General features: G+C 35.9%; 1 protein-coding gene across 5 annotated transcripts in view; it reads right to left on the reverse strand.

Annotated features, from left to right (window-relative positions):
- Positions 1 to 17,618, reverse strand: part of CDH18 (cadherin 18) — a 486,743-nt gene extending 469,125 nt beyond the window's left edge. For all 5 annotated transcript variants that reach the window (XM_017809411.1, XM_017809412.1, XM_017809409.1 and 2 more), the window contains exon 1: positions 17,281 to 17,618. The gene's annotated coding sequence lies outside the window, so the exon portion shown is untranslated. The remainder of the gene's footprint in view (positions 1 to 17,280) is intronic.
- Positions 17,619 to 18,231: the final 613 nt, after the last annotated feature.

An 18,231-nucleotide genomic window follows, 5' to 3' on the forward strand; every position in this document is an offset into this window, starting at 1 on the left:
GCAAGACAAGGCTCAAGTGATAAGTATCAAAATACCTTGATTATCCAGTATGTTTTTTCCCAAAGGATTCAAAACTGAATTGTCTCACTGTTTCTTTGAAATCATCTTAACAAACATAGTACTGTCCGGACACTTGCAAAGGTGCAGCAGAGATGTGGGTTTTCCAACATAAAATACACCAATAATTTGAGCTCAAAGTACTTTTCCAATCCCTTTACTCAACATTTTCAAGATCACAGTAGCTAAAGACAATGAGTCCAATGTAAGAGCATGCTGTTGCAACAGAAATATTCAAGTTGCCCAAATTTATATATAAACTTTGGATTACCTGATAAACATTTATGATTAGACTTGTTACCAGATTTATCATTAAGAAGAAATACTCTCCCAAAATCTGACAGATAGTGTGTTTTAAGCATTTTTAATTTTTGCCTGTACCACAAATTTCCTGCAATTATCTGAGAATTTTTTCCAAGACAGGAACATGTTATACTCAAGCTCTGCTACAAAGTACTAGAACTGTCCTTCACAGTATCTTCCTTTTGATTACCACTTCATTGCAGTTCAAAAGTATTCAGTCATCATTCATAACACTGCTAGGCTGAGCATCTCCTGCATTCTTGCTTGTGGTACCGCAGGACAAGATAAAACAGCAAGGCCCATATGACAGCTAAGATGTTATCAGAAACTCCAGAGGGCTAGCTCATAACAAATGAAAGAAGCCATCTGAGGATTTCCCGTGTTTTCTCTTCTCTGTATCCTCCTTCCTCAGATCTGTGTCAAGCTCTAAGGGACAGACTTTGAGAGAAATTGAAACAGTATCTTGAAATTGATCATGTTTATACACTAGTTAAGGCAGAAGTGTAATCAAGAAATTACTACAGAACTCCTTGTTACCAGAACACTGTTAATTTATACTCTCTAATCTATACTCTCTCTCTAAGAAAATAAAACCTGTGGATCATAAACAAAGGGACAGCTTTACTCATCCACACTTTGTGAGTCATTTTGTTGAAAGCTGGCAAGGTAACCTGAAAAGAAACCTTTTCCCTTGTTTCATTCATCATGGCTAGGCTTCGCGAATGAAGATTTGGGAGAGGCTCTATCCACATTTGTTACAAGCACACTGGTGGCTAATAAGGCCAATACGAGATAGACATGTCCGATTAAACACTTTCCCTTGTAATAGTTGCTGTAGCATATATGTTCTATTCCTAAGATATACAAATGGTCAGCTATACAAGTTACAATTGTTGCAGTACAAAGCCATACAGTTAATGTCAAGTTTTTGTTTCTTTGTGTACAGCTCTTTTGTTTGCTCTTACTTACTTCTGATGGTGCAAGTGTCCACAACAGTAAAAAAAATTAGATATGAAACACACAACATCAAATTTATGAATAAGCTGCTGCACCTGAAGGCATCTTACAAGTTTTCCTCCATGTGTTGTCTTTTCTGGTGGCATAAATGCATCTGAGAGGGAGAAGTGCTTCAAGGAAAGCCTACTAAATCTACAGAGGTCATCTGGCACAACTGATGATAAAGATTATTATAGGGCATCATCCTGCATTCCTTCTGCATAAGTATAAACATTTTTCTGCCTGCCACTCAACAAGCACCTTAAACTTACCACAGCGTTCAGATAATATATCTAGTTTAATAGCAGAAAACCCCTTACTTTTCTTATTGAAATCCTGTATAAACCAAACTTCAATGACACATGCCTTACAAAGACAAAAATAACTATTTTATGGTGTTCTATTAGAACTTGTCTAGATTTGAAAAATTCCTGATTTATGAAAAATCAGCTCAGTATATATATTTCTTTTTTTTCCTGGTAATTCCTTGATGTCTACTAATGTTAAACTGCACAGAAGTAATTTTTTTTATTACAATTTTCACAAGAAGTCTCTCAAACATCAAGAGACAGTATTTCTCAAATATTCTCATAATTTAGGAGAAAATCTGAATAAAAATTTTGCAAACTACATTACATAATTCCTTTGAGGCACAAACAAGTAAAAATCTACTTTCAGAAAGGAATTAATGATCCTTGTGGGTCCCTTCCAACTCAGAATATTCTGGAATTTTGTGAAGATATCTTTGCATGCATCTGCAATTGCCCTCCACCTTCAAGAAAATAGTATAACATAATAATATTGCACATACCTCGCACTGCCTATCTTCTATGAAAACAGAATCCATGGGAATCTGAGGAGTATTTATCTTCACCTGCTTTACCCCAGAATTTTTGGGTGTTCAATGCACAGTGTAGACATTTATGTTTATTCTCCCCACCCAGAAAAACAGACATGATTAAAAAAAAAAAAAATTCATCATTTGACAAATACTCTGAGTTACCTATCGATTTGGAATCCCCACTCAACCTTGCTAATTTTGAAAGGTGTGCTTCACTTGTTGATAATACATGTTCTTCCTTTCTTCAAGTAGAAAAGCAGCAGAACACTATTAAAACATCTGTAAAAAAGTTATATGATTCAATGATGCTTTTAAAAAAAATCCTGAATGACATTGGGTCGAGACAAAAACACTATGACATTAAAAAAACATTGAAAAAAATGACAGGATCTGATCTATGAAGACATGAGACTATTTTTTTCCTTGAAAAATTATTGAGTGAAGAGGGAGACAGAGAAGATCATCATGATTACCTTGACTGATCCTCTTGCATAACATAAAACTAAAACCACAAACCAAACAAAAAAAACAAATGAGAGGACTTCATCTACTCTTCCTGCATATCCCCCCTACATGTACTTAAACTCAAGTATTAAGCTTGAAAGGTATTCAGTCTTGATGCAAAATCATCATGTTGTGAACAATCCTTCACCTCACTGAAAAATAGCTTAATGTTAATTAATAGTAATTAGTGTCATAGTTTCAGTATCAACACATTTCCATATTTGTATTCCACGCACAGCTCAGACAAGGTTTTTGCATATGGAGTAATGTGGTTGCATATGTCACTAATGCTGCTAGCAGTGACATAATAGTGCAGTTTTGCCTCAGAATCAATGTTAATTTGTCAAATTTACAATCCTCTCTGATCAAGGGAAATTTTGCAATGCAAACTGGCAAAAGTTAAAAGCTCACCATATCAATACTAATTAAAAAGCAGCATCTACTCAAGATTCCTTAATCCATGTAGCATGGCTCATGAATTATATTGTACTTTGATATAGATTAGAATTTAAATACTAGGTCTGCACCAACTTTGAGTTTATACTCTACCAGAATGACTCCATTAGCAGTGGAAAATGTAGGCTATTATCTAATGGTTTTACAATAGAAGAGAATATTCTGCAAGCACTGACAGAAAGCATTTAAAAAACAAAGAATCATATTAATTGAGAGAATGTTTCTAAATAATGACTGCTCTTCCTTCTACGTGTTCATTTTTCCTACTGACTTGCAAAGAAAGCCTTTGTCCATCTTCCATAAAGATTTCTATGAATGCAATTCAGGATTCTCTCTTGTTGACTGCCACATGTATCCCTGACAGGAAAATAATACCTGGGGTGCAGTGTTACCACAATACACCACAATATAGCTAGAAAAGGACAGAAAGTATTCTATTACAAGCCAAAAGTATGGGCAAGAATTCAGGCCAGAAGAAAATTAAAATACCAAGCAGTCCTATAAGATAAGTAATACGGATAGAAGTAACAGCTTCTACACTGGTCATGTCTCACTTGTAATTTTGGTGGCAGAACTCTTGGTATATCATCAGCATTTGGCAATAATTTGCAAGGTAATTTATATTTATATTTAAATTTATATTATTTAATTATAATTTGAGTTCTTGGCTATTGTAATAAAATCAAGCAGGGAAATGAAATGCCTTTGAGAATAAGGTTTTTTCTCATTTGGCTCCCAAAAACCTCCTAGACTATGTGATATTTGAATTCAGTGAATGGCTGTATATAACAGCACTTGTTAGTGAAAAAATACCAAACCCATACCAATATTTCAACAGCCTGAAAATAACACCACAATGCAGTAAAAGCTCTGCTCTCACTTGTCAAATAAAAACCTAACAGTTACAATTTATATTTAAGTTATAGACCCCTTGCTATAGAAAGATGAACTGAAGGAGAGTCTTTTGATAGCAGACTATTAATTAGATCTAAGGTAAGAGATGAGAGAAGGTCTGAAATTTCAGTTGGCTGTTGGTTTTGGTTTTGGTTTGTTAGTTGGTTTTGGGGCTTTTTTTCATTAAAACAAAGCAAGGAATTTATCTTTATTGTTTTTATTTATTAAATCATGCTTTCTGCTAATTCTCAGTCCATCTGAAAAAACAATTATAGAAAGTTATCCATTTGCAAGTGTACTTGAAGAAATGTACAATATGTATTCCTCAATGGCAGCAGAGTGAGGAGATTGTGCTTTTTACTATCACCAAGGTTCAAGAAAGAGTATACTAAGTTTGTTTTTCACCTTGCAATTTCCAGAGGAGTTTCACAATTCAGCAAAAGACCTCCAGAAATCACTCACCTCTTTTCACAGTCCCATCAAATACGTCAGATTTTTTTTATTTTTTAGATCAATTTATAAGACCTTTCTGAAAAATCAGGGAACTTCAGTGACCCAGAAGAAAAATTTTAGAAGCTAACCAATTTGAAATCTTACATATACTTATGGATGACTCAATAACGACAGAGTAAGGAAAACAGTATTACATCTTGGTATGTTTAAAGTGATTTCTTCAACAGTTCATAAATCTCCAAATAGAAGGAAACATGGCGAAACTGTATTTTCCAACTGAAATAATCCTAAATTCCACTAAGAAACATCCCCAGCTATTTATTTTTTCGGTATGGCATTTGATAAAGAAGAGTGCAGAATTTGGTACCATGAGTGAAAGCTTCAGTCTAATATAGGTTTCTTTTTTTCCAGATATCACAGTTAGGCTGATATCACTCAGTAATATTAAGCAAATACTTGAATAAAATATGGAAGTTAATTAATCAACTAAATTTGAGTCTTAGGTACAACACTCCCTCCTAGGGAGGGAGAAAAGAAAGAAGTTTTTCACAACAACAATCCAAATGACATCAGTTACTAACCCATTAATTCAGAAGCATCCTTCATGGTGAACCTGGGAATTGTAGGAAAGCCCTATCTCCAATTCAGGTATAACCTATATTGTGATCAGTATGACATATTGTGCTTGAGAGATAGGGACATAATTAATCTCTGAATGTGAGCCTATGCCATAAAGTCATTGTCACTTCATGAACTGCCCATCATTTTTCTACATTTTTGTAACAGATTGACAGCTTGAATAAAAAACAATTTTGGAAAACTAAAGACTTCTGAAACAAGGAGGTCATGGATAGTTAATGAAGTGCTATGGGAATTGCCTGCAACAGGTCTGGCAGCAATGAGTAATGACAGCTTGTTCAAGGGCTACTCTGGCCACTGTCAATGGGATGGCAAGATTAAGTAAGGCAAAGGCCAGAGACTCTCTCCATCTGTCAGCAGCCTAGCTGAATTAATTCCCAGTACATGAATCCCTGAAACATGCATCAGCTGCACATCTCTCTAAGGCTTTCTTGATATTGTTTTGTTTGGATTTACACACGAACAGAGAGAAAGCACCCAAAGTTGGAAAAACCTTTGCCCTTACATCAATTAGACTGGTTTAGCAGCAACATAGGAGAGTGTCATTCAACAAGATTCAATATTTTGGTAAAGAGAGCAAAATGAAACTAAACACAAATCCCTATACAATCCCAGACTTCAGAGCTGAATACTTTTTACTTCCTTATCCTGCCTTCATTCAAAAGCATCCAGGACATAATACAGCTCCTTAGCTAAGGATCCACAATATGGCCCTATTTTGCAAATAGTACTGTCAAGCACAACTCTCATACTACAAGTCTACTCCTCTTACACTACAGGTCTGCTCCTCTAGCACTCCTGCATGCACCACCTCCAGGAACTCCCCCTACTTATTCCCCTTATTTTCTCCTGAACCACTTCTTGTCTAAAAGGATTCAGCCTTAGCGACTGGTATCTTACCCAGCACCACCACTGGCAAAAACATCTTGGCTGCAGTGTCTCAGGTGAGTTTTCCTGAGATTAACTCCCCAGTTGTCCAAAGGTATCACTCTTGGCCCCTCCAAGACTGGCTGCCTCCTTGTAGGGCGTCCACTGGCACAGCTAGGACCACCAATGCTCCTCTACAGCAAACCCAGCAGCAAATCAAGTCCCTCAGTTCTGGTGGGTCATACAAACAACAAGGTAGCTCCCCACAGTACAGACCTCTAAAGGAGGGCCCCACACAGACCAAGAGAAAAATAGTTGACACACAGGGCTCACCCAACCTCACAGCCCCACTCCTTGTCACTCCCCTCTCTCACTAACTAGGAAACAGCTCCCACAGCCACAACATGGCACAAGACTGCCCTCCTCACCCCCTGGCTATCTTGTGCCTGGTGTGAGTGTCTCCTTCCCATGCTAACAGCAAACTTCCAGAAGGTTCTATGGACAGCCCTAGCCTTGACCTCCAGCCTCAGCCTCCAATCCCAGCCCTGGCCCTGGCCCGAGCCCATGTCAGGGTGCATCTCACCCTGCAGAGGGAGCTTTGGCAGAGGTCTGAAATGAAACGATTCATTTCCAGTCTAGCAGGAGAGGATTTATTGGGGTACTCCTGGAGAGCCTTACCCTTGGCACATCTGCAGGGGACATTCATTATCCTTGTCAAGTTAAACAGTCAGTGGAAGTGTGTGAGATATTATGTCCGTATTTTGCTCTCTACTTCAGTGGAATGGTGGCCATCAGTTTGGGCATTGCTTCTAACACATTTAAGGGAAGTTGTTTCCTTTACTTGAGGCCACCCTGACATCAGCTTCTATTATCATTAAACCAATCATGTTATTGATGAATATCTTTATCAGAGTCTTGTAGGTTAATAAGAAATGCTTCTTGTTGTTAAGCTGTATTCAAGTGCAATCAGTTTCGACTTTACCCTTTCACTTCTCTGTAAGGAGAAAATGTTAGAGAGGCTGAAGAATTTGTTTGGCAAATATTTATCAATAGTGGAACAGATTTTCTCAGCCAGAAGAAAATAGTAATGACTAGTTCATCCCATAGTCTGCCCAGAAGATTGATCATTATAAATTACTTTATTGATTGATGTCTCTACTCAGCGTCCTGTGCTTCAGTGAACTGAGCAATCAACACATGCTAAATGCAGGTGAAGGAGTCATTCACAGTAAAATATTACTGCTAAACAAGCATGCCATTTTATCACGATGCACAGTTTGTTTCAGTTTTCCTGGTGGATAAATTTTATTTTTTTTGAGTCCTGGAGCATTGAGAATTTTCACTTTTCAAACAGAAGCTTCTAGGTTGTGGCTATATGGACACGTTCTACAGTTGTAGTTATCTATATGCACTGGTTTGTGTGTGATCATATGTAAACCAACTGTAGCTGAATTCCCAAGGAGGTTACATCTTTGCGTGTCAGACACAATTCTCATTCTAGATAATGCATAGGAAAATCAGCTATTCACATACTTATGATGAAATATAAATCACTCAGTATAATTCATTATGGATCATTGAGCCCATATATAGTTTGTTGAATCAAACTATGGGAATAGAGAACTTCATGTTGTAGAGGTAACTGTAGAGGCAAAAGTCACATTAAATATATTTGTGTTGTCATTGCAATAGTAGAAATAGTTTGCTCTTTACCTTGAATGCTCTCAGTTTAAAAGTTTAAATTAAGGCACCTAGAAATCTGAGTTTAATTGTATTTTTTTTTCACAGTACATTAAGGACATTATTTTCTCAGAAGTTCTGGAATTATCCTTGAATCATGCATTCTGTAACTGGCAAAATCACCAATATTCAAAGGAAATTTAATACAAGATTTTGGTTTTACTCTAAGTAATTTTTAATGTGAATTACTGACTTGAGAAATCAATGCTGCATGATGAAAGACAAGCATAGCTATCCCTACATGATTCCAAAGTATCAAATTCAGACTTTGAGTGTTTTGCTGGTTGATTTAATCCACATTTATTGGTATGAAATAAATCTAGCATCTCTGATGACACAAGCACATTAAAGATTGTTTCTCATCTTGTAAGTTTTAAGCTGTCGTAGAACATTTTCAACAGTGTTTCTGGGCTTTCTGAATTTTATGAATTATATCTACAAGAATTGTATTTACACCTGTTCTCTAAAAGCATGATACCTCTAGGGCTATTTTCTTCCTGAGAAGAGAATGGGAGAAAGAGGGCAGAAATGTCCGTTAATACAAAATAATAACATGTAGATTTGTCAGAAAATATAACATGGATTGAAAAGTGGTGTTATATTTCTTTGGTCCTTGTCAAGATAAACAATCCTATATGTCTGGCTTGTGTTAAAGAATCGATTTCTTGTTTGAGAAAGAGTTGTAATATCAAACAGCAATAGAAATGTGGACTTTCATTACATCTTGCTTTCCATTTCCTAAACAAGGAAATTTATGGGGACATTTTTTTTTTGGTCAAAAACTTGTTCAGAATTGTTAAGAAAATACATATTTTGGTATATAAAGTTGTGAATAATGCACACCATAAGGCACAAGGAGCAGCCCCTGTGTTCAGGATGATAAAAAGACACTGGAAATACTTCAGTGTCATACAAAATCACAAAATTAAATTACTGCTGGCTTCATTACTTTAAAATATAATTGAATAAGAATAATTAAAAGCCATGGAAATTATTATGACAACATATCATCTGAAATATGCTACACTAGCCAAAATTTATATGCTGCTTTATGCCAGAACAGTTTTGTTGGCTCAGAAGAAATAATCATCCTGGTTCTTGGAACACTGGAAGCAAATCGTGTTTAGGATCCGATTTCAAGAGAATTCAACTGTTTATGAGAATTAGTGGCCTATTGAAATAATTTAATCAATGACTTTGACTGTTCATGCTATTTTGAGGGTGGAGGGGAAATGAAATTTCCATCATATACTGTGTTTTATCTGGAATAAAACTATGAGCAGTGGATCAAGTGATTAGCTGATTAAGACATCTAAAGGAAATTCTGTAGTGACTCAGTTGTGCATATATATACATCTATAATGAAATAGAGATTTAAAAGAATGTCACATAAAACAACAGCTGTATAGCTTATTTAGGTTCAAGATAGTACTACTAAGAAAGAATTATTTGTTAAATATATTATAATTTTGCATACTGCTGTTCTCTGATACCTCCATAACATGTGTCAATATTAAGACTGGATAACAGAAGATTTAAGTGAGTTTTATAAAGTTTTGGGGTGGATCCATTCCACTATCTCTAATATAAGAGCTGATTCTGAGTAAAACAAAGTCCCACTAGAATTCTTCATGTCTTTCCATATTGATACACTGACAAAAAACATGTTACGTACCAAAACAAAGAAAAAAATAAAGTTATTTAAATTCTATTTTTTAAGTTTACCCTATAAGATGTTTACTCATGATTTCATTTAAGAAGATAGTTTCAAATGCTGGTTCCCACACAGTATACAGAAGGTATAGTCTGTTATAAGTTAAATTACAAAAACATGAAGGATATGTTTTTATTATTTAATCTGGTTCTATAAAATGCACTGGTAGCAGGAATTGTCAGATGAGTTTTTTCTTATTTCCACTTGAAAGCGGCAACATTAATTTCAGAGCTGTCCCTTCACATATATCAATAGAGCTATGTTGCATAGAACTAAGAACTATCAATGGGTCTTAGGAATTCAGGAAGAGCAAAACACTACAATGTAATTTGAGTAGCTTTTAGAAGTCAGTGAAGTCTGTGTACCTCTATGAAAAACAGATTTTTCAAATTAAAATTTACGGAATTCAAAGGAATATAATATATTCCTTTTTTTATTTTTGGTATACATAATTTCCATATGCTACAAAATAATCATACAGTCATTGTTAAGTATTCTGGGCCACAAAGAGCTGCTACTTACTGATTACTGCACAGTATTAAGAACAAAACTATTGTTTTGTTATGTTAAACGAAAAATTTTATCATAGCAATTTTTACCAGTTCACCTTTAACATCTTGCCTAAAGATGAATTTGAGAGTGTTTTGATGTTGTTTGTTTGTTTGTTTGTTTTGGAGGTTGTGGTAGTTTGGTCTGGACCTTCCTTGGTGACCAGTTTGTAACCAAGGAAGAGCCCAGATTTATCCAGTATTCCCTATGGTTTTTACGTAAGCCAGGCTACAAAAAGAAAGGAGGAGAGGCCTTTGGTCTCTTTCCTTCCGGCGGTTTGGAGGTGCAGGTTCCCTGCTGTTGAGTCTGCCGTGTTGGGGAGCGAGGCCTGGTTAGGCCTTGTCGACCTTGGGAGGCGGAGGTTGCCGGCGATCGTTCCAGAGCAACTCTCGGTTGTCCCAAGGAGAGTAGTGAGATATTTCTTTGCTAACTCTTTTAATTGCTAGATATTGGGTTACTAATCAGGATATATATATATTTTATTTTGGTTTTGTTCCCTTTCCCTTCCCCCTTCCCTTTCCCTTGTGAAATTTTATATCTATTTCAATTGTATATAACTGTAACATAAGTGTAAATATATTTATATATATAATGTTTTAGCTGTCTCTCTCTTGTTTCGTTTTTTCTTGGTTGTTTTTTCTCCCTCTTCTCCCTGAGGTTTGGGTGGGGGCGGGGGCTTCTTGTGGTAAGGTTTGGAGACTTGGCAGGGAGCCAGCTTCAAACTATATCAGAGGTAAAGAAAAAAACCTTCAGAGTCCCATATCCTAAATGAGTTACAAAAAGTTCTGAGGGAAAAAAGAGGAAGGTGTATAAATAATTAGGGTGTTACCATAGCTTTGTTACTGCTTAAGTACAGTAATTCTCGCTGTTACAGATATGTGATAGAGGGACAATGAGTTACTTCTCATTATCATCTGCTCTGCGGAACTTTGTTCACTTATTTTATATTCTGCAGACTAGTGCTAATAGTCCCTGATCAGAGCAAGATTTGCCCATGTCTTTTTCCAGAGCCAAACATAATCAGTATTTTGCAAAGCAACAGCGCTTTTGGCTCAGGTCTAAATATTCTGAAATTCAAGTAAACCAAAAATTTAAAGAGCTTTTCTCCAAAGTGTACTGTGTGTTTCAATGGCATTTCGTTGCATGTTGCACAGCAAAGCCTTTCTGCTATCTTACAACATTAAAACAGATCATGTGAACAAAATACTTTCAATACCAGGGGAAATAGTATTTTGTTTTTAGGATCCTGGCATCTGATAATCTGCTGATCTGCATTTCTTGGTGACACCATTCTGATAACTTGTACCCTCAATCAGCTTCATGACTAAAAAAACCTCTTTTATGGAACTCAGGTAATATGTTTGGTTCTACATGACTGTATTGTTAAAAGTTGCAAATTCACTGTAACAGTGAATATGCATCTGTGTGGAATGCAGACAGTAAAGGGTTAGCTTAAATATAGAATATATAGACATATATATGCACACATATAATAGAATCATATCATAGAATGGGTTGGGTTGGAAGGGACCCTAAAGATCATCTTGTTCCAACCTCCCTGCTATGGGCAGGGAAGCCATAATATATACATATATATGTATGAATTTAGTTTTAACGCAGGGATTTTATGCAAATAAGAGGAAGCTGCAGGCTGCTGTTTCAGTGCAATTCCATTTGCTAAGTTATGTAATAATTTTTTTTTGTAAAGAGAAGATTAAAGGAGCAAGAGATCTTGCTTTTCACTACATTCTGATGTGTATTTTAGACTACGTTGTTATTATTTGTCCTTAAAATATTTTGACAATATGTTCATGAATTGCTATTACAAACTTCTCTACTTCTAAAATCTAGTAATATGAATTATTCCCCTCACGTATTATAGAAAACATGAAATAGGAAAAAAAAAATTAAGTATTTCTTATTTATGACTGAAGAATTGTTTTTCACTCTTTAAACATTCATCAAAAATAAATTATTTATTCATGCTTAATAGAGCACCCCAGACTGTTGCAGGTTTCATTTGCTGAAGTTTGAGTGACTTCTGTTTACCGTAATAATACTTTACATTTGCACAACAGTTTTCATTCAGAAGTATTTCAAAGTTGTTTGCACAGTGTGTTTATATAAGGGATAAATTAACCAACCAGTAAATTAGAGTTACCTCTGGAGTGAAGCTCTGCAAAAACTTTGTGGCAAGAATCTTATATGGGTTTAATTTTTACGTTTTAAATAAAATTTCATTGATTTCAAGGCAGCAAAGCATACAATAGAATTAAACTGTGTTTTATAGAGGAGAAAAGAATCTTACTGCTAGGGCACTTAACTCCAATAAAGAAGCGGTCTCTGTTACTTTGTTCTGCCACACACCTCATGTCATCTTCCAACAATTTGGTCTGATTTGGGCCTTATATAACAACATAAGATCCTAGAATATCTTCAGTTGGAAGGGACCCACAAGAATCTGGAGTCCAACTCCTGGCCCTTCACAGGACAGCCCCAAGAATCACACCCTGTGCCTGAGAGTATTGCCCAAGTGCTTCTCAAACTCTCTCAGACCTGGAGCTGTGATCACTTTTCTAGGTAGCCTTTTCCAGTGTTTGGTCGCTGTTTGGATGAAGAACTTTTTCCTAATATCCAACCTAAACCTCCCTGGACTCAGCTTCATGCCATTTTCTCGTTTGTCACTGGTCACGAGGTACTTGCCCCTCCGCTTTGCCTCATGAGAGACCACAATGAGGTCTCTCCTCAGTCTCCTCTTCTCCAGGCTGAGCAGACCAAGTGACCTTAGCAGCTCCTCATAGGGCTTCTCCTCAAGGCCCTTCACCATCTTCGTTGCGCTCCTTTGGACACTCTCTAATAGCTTAATATCTTTCTTATATTTTGGTGTCCAAAACTGCACACAGCATTCAAGGTGAGGTCGCACCAGTGCAGAGCAGAGCAGGACAATCACCTCCCTCAACTGGCTGGAGATGCTGTGCCTGATGGATTTCTAATAATAATACCAGCTCAAGTTTAGTGACTTTTCACATGTACACAATTAATTACTTGAAATGAAAGCCAGTCACAGTTAACTTTATCCTCATTTTACCAATGAAAAAACTCTTTTCCACTGACAGGAAGCTAATTTGTATGACGCTGAATTTACAATGTGCTAATAACATACCTAATAAAGACCACCTTCTATGAGTGGTTATCAGTTATGTATCTCAGAAATAATGATTTATTCCAGTTGTTGACAATTTCTATTACATTGCATGAACCTGAAACTGAAACTATTTTCCTGACTATGCAGAGCAGGAAACACAATGTCTTCAGATCTTGGCTGGAATTTCCACATACTGTTTAGCAGAAAAGAATTCTTCATTGACGTGTCATAAGATAGTTGCTATAAGCATGTGTAAAATTTGAGAGATTATTCAGATGTGTAGTAAAACCAGGGAAGAATATAATTTTTTAGCTTGAAGAACTTAAAAACAAATTCCAATTTGACCAGATTACCCTGCTTTGTTTTGAATGTAGAGTATCACATAGGGTGTTAGTTTTTTTCTTCTTTTTCTTTTTTTTCTTGAATGGAGTTGGTAGTATTAGAATCTCTCCAAGCTGAACAATGTAAAGTAGTAAGTTCACCAGGGCGGGTAAAGTCATTTACCAACATAGGATTTTTTTCTTTCAAGGTTGGCAGGAATAATATAATTCTTTAAAACTGAAACAGGTGGACAATTCATTTGCTTGTCTTTTGACACTCATATTTCTCCTGGCCTCACCTCAGCATGCTACTGCAGTGTTTGCAACCACCTTGCTGTGCTTTGCAACAAATCTATTTCTTCTTCTTAGTCTGGATCTGGCTATTCTATGGTTCATTCCAAGGAATTCAACAAGAAATAATAAAAGCTTCAGTCTGTACAAACAGTACTGATTTCAGGTACAGTGGTTCAATGAATTGACTGGAACCACTAAAGGCATAATAGGCAGAACAAAGTATATTAGAATTTGCTCCACAGTAACTTCAGTGTAGCTGCTTATGGGTGAATATTTGCAGAATTGAAACTACCTTTCTTACTTTGTGAAATAAAGTTATCCAAAAATGTTGGTGATATTCTTAGCCCTTCTGAAAGCAAGTTGTGCAAGTGAAGAGTATGTCAGTTCTATATAATTTAGGTTCTTATCGGCACAATATACCAGTACTCAACAGGATTAATTTTTTATTTTCTTTTTTTTTTTTTTTTTAATGCTAGCTGCACTGTTGGTCCCAGCTACTAGAATAAGCAAACATTAGCTTTTTGGATATAAGATGTGCTTCATATTCAGTCTGATCAGGCTGTTAGCTTGATCTAGTAATCCCAGAGATTACTTCAAAGTTGTTGCTGACTGTGTTCCCTGCTTCTTCTGCTTTATGGGACAAAGGTAACTTCAAAACATAACCATCTAACTGGCAGTGAAAGATACATCATTTTTTAACTATGTGCAATAAAACCCCAAACCAAACAGAACCCCCTCCAACAAATGAACTAACAAATAAACAAATGAGATATTTTAAATTGCTCTGTATTATTAAAATGCTCTACACCCAGAATAAATTAAATCAAGCAGAACTTGTTTTTCTGCCAAGTCTAATAACTAGATATATCTTTTTATTGCAGCTTGCTGTGTGATATCATAGGAGGAAAGGGCCCCCTAATGGCTTCAAGTTAGCTAGGAAAATAAAAATAAATTTCACATTCTGTCAATTCAAGTTGGAAAGAAACGCAACATTAATTTCAAAAAGAACCAAATAATCTTTTTGAGAAAAAGGTAATACAAGTGAATCAGCTTAAAGTGTTGCAAAAAGTCCAGATTAACAACATTCAAGACTTGAAAGAAAATGCATAATTTGTAGTATGTAAACTCTTAAACCTTTCTTATTTGATTTTTTCATTCCATTGGTTTTCCTGAATTTGACAAAAGAAGATGCTTGCAATCTGTAATGTGGAAATGAATATCTTATAGCTAAGTTTTTGGGTTTGTGATTTTCTTTTGTGCTTAAAAAAAAAGGTTCAAATTTAATATTGTCTTTTCATAAATAAACACTTTTTAGCTTTATTTGGAATTTCAAGGTTGACTACTAACAGATACTAATCTGGAGGGAACCATATTGCTAATTTTGAAATCACAGAATTACCATGATTTTAATTCCAATCAAAAAATTATAAGGTATATTTAAAGAGTACAGATGAACAAGGCTTTTCAGAAAGAAAAGAGAGAGATTAATAAGAGCTGTAAGAAAGCTTTTGCGCTTACATAAAGGATTATTTTTTGCAAGTCAAACTGCACATGAAATATATTGAGGCAGGCCTTAAGCTGTGTAAGAATCCAGTGAATTAGGCATCCAATTATCTTAGCTCCTTATAAAATATTGTCCATATTTAGTAGCTCTAACTCTTGATATCCACGTCTTTGTCTTACTGTTAAAATTTTCAGTCAGGTAATTAAAATGTAAAGGGTTTCTCTCCATTTTTTTATGGTCAGATTCTGCACTCTGACTCCGTAGTCACTGTATGCAGTCTTCACTTTTGGCAGTATTTTCTAGAGTAAAATGCCACTTAATGAAAGTTACGGTGGCAAAATGTGCCCCCAAGAGAACTACCTTCTACCTGGAAAGAATTTCAGAAGGAAACACTGAAATTGCTGACATGGATCAATTATGTATGTAAGAAATAACATAAACATTATTCATGAAGAAAATATAAAGAAATAAAAGAGCACAGATGCTATAGTTTAAGTATTCCTTTAGTTTTGGCTCATCAGGTTTTGCCAGTGCTTATTCATATTGTACATTATAGAAGATGAAGCTTTCTCTTAAGCATTACTTATTTTTTCATGTGACCACTTAGACACCCATTCAAATTATTGTAAGTTTTCAAAAAAATCTCTGTATAAGGTCCTCAACATTTATAATGTGTTTCTTTTACAAAATTATAAATAATCATTTTGGTAACTCCATATTTAGGTTTTGAGAAGTCATTAAGTATTTGAGTATGGTGGTTTATAGAAATTTATAAAAAAAATCATGGTAAAGGAAAAGAAGAAAGTGCTTTTCTATATTTGTGATGCTTTTGTCATTGGATAAATTGGATTACAGTTAGGTGCACAATCTAAGAGCAAGATCTTGCTATAGGCAGTTTCTTAGTTGGACAAAGCATTGGAATGTTGTACTTGACTGGGTACAAGTCTACCTACATGGTTACATTAATAGACTGATGTCTCCACTTAGAGGGAGTAATCACAATAGCTGGCATATGAAAAACTCTTCAGCAGCAGAATGCACAAACTGATGAGGAAGGTGCTGTAGATTATCATATCTGTTAGGAATATGCTACTAGTGAAGTGACAGTGCTGTCTTCCTAGCATTATGCTCCCATGGCCTGTAAATCCCAAGCTGATCAACTTCCTGATTTGCTTCGTAACCAAAAGTCGGGTTATTTCAGTTTTAGCCTATCACCTTCAAAATCACAGCAATTTATCACAACCTATCACAGCAAAACCACTTACAGCATAGCGGAAGTAAATATGTAGAAAGTTTATATAGAGATAGGCAATTAGGAGACAGTAGTGTCAATGCCACATCAAAACATGCAATCACTCTGTGGGATGGCTACATCAAACATGCAGCACAGTGTAACAGAACATCTTAGGTTTCATGTCTCAGGTCATAAGCCTTGATCTTTGCTTTGCAGGCAGAATGCTAGCAATAACTACTATATATATATAGAAAAAAAAAAGGCAGTTTAATGCCATATTATTTAAGGCTGAGCATATTTGCTCAGCAGTGGTAAGCTTGCAGTCAAAAGACAGATACTATTTCAAACTACTGACAAGCACTGAAAAATCCTTCAGGTAAATGTTCTCTCTACCTGGCTTCAGAACACGTACACTAATGAATTAATTATATTTGAGCTCTTGTGTGCCATTATTACTCCGGACTGCTTAGCACGTGTGGGACAAGTTACATTAAAACATTATCCAAGTAGTTAGAAATAATCCTTCTGGTTGTTTCATTCCCATTTACTTGAAGGGTTAAGCATGATAAATGCAATGCAAAACCATGTCCTGTTGCTAATTGTCTTCCAGTGTACATAGTATTTGACACATATAATCTGTGACTGGAAGAAATGCAAGTGCAAAAATGCATTCTGTGAACAGATGCCAAAGCTTGTGTTTAACATGCAAGATATAAAAGAATAATTCCTTTTTTTTAGCTGCTCAGAAAAGCAAATTATAATTTCCTTACCTGGAAGATCAAACTCTGTATATCATCAGTATTATGTGAGCTAAGGGGAGAGGACGAATTTTTGTCTTCAGTAATAAGCCTTTTTTCAGAGATGCAGAACATGAGAGATGTAATTGTAAGTAAAACGAACTATTCCAACGTCCAGTCTGTCATCGGTTGCACAGGCTTAGAGCTGGCATCCTCTTGCAAATGAAAAAAGGTAGCTCAGCAAGTTCTCCGCTGAAGGAGCTCAATATCAGTGTTATCAGGCACCGGTAGTCACATACTGATGCTATAGTGTGTACAGTCTCCCTCTATTGCACGCTTTCTCTCGCTTGCTCTCCCTCTCTCTCACCCTGACGTTCACTCAGCTCTGAATCTGAGCTCCTTCTGCTGCTGTATAATCAATCTAGCCTGTCTGAATCTAATAGGCCTCTATTTAACCAGCCAATCAATAGCACAGATTCCGCTGCTGCTCCCTGGGGTCTTTTCCAGGAGTGGTATAAACAATAAGAGTTTGGGCAGCAGTTTAAGCAAGTATTTTTCATTATTTTATCTCCCTTGAAGAAAAATTGTTTAGCAGAGCCCAGGTTCAAAGCTATCTTTCTCTGTGTTCTTTTTGTGAGAGTTATATAAACATGCACATTGCAGTGCACTGACATTCTGAACACTTTTAAATTTTTACTCAATCTGCGTGTTTTAGAATGCATATTAAAAAAGAAAGAAAAGAAAATGAACATACACACACAAACATTTCCCCCATCCCCCAGTCTAGAAATGAACCTGCATGGCAAGCCTCAGGTTTTGTGTTCTGAAAAATCCAGTAGTGTGTTTTGTAACCTGGAATTGTTTATGCAATTCTGGAAATTAGGCATAAACCAAGAATTAGGAGAATTGTGCTTCACAGACTGTGCTTCTAACCCATGCCGGTTAGAACTCATTTTTTTCCTACACTATTTATGTTTCACCTTG

Source organism: Lepidothrix coronata, unplaced genomic scaffold (genome assembly GCF_001604755.1).
Source record: "Lepidothrix coronata isolate B3197 unplaced genomic scaffold, Lepidothrix_coronata-1.0 Scaffold26, whole genome shotgun sequence".
In the NCBI taxonomy this organism is placed as follows: Eukaryota; Metazoa; Chordata; class Aves; order Passeriformes; family Pipridae; genus Lepidothrix; species Lepidothrix coronata.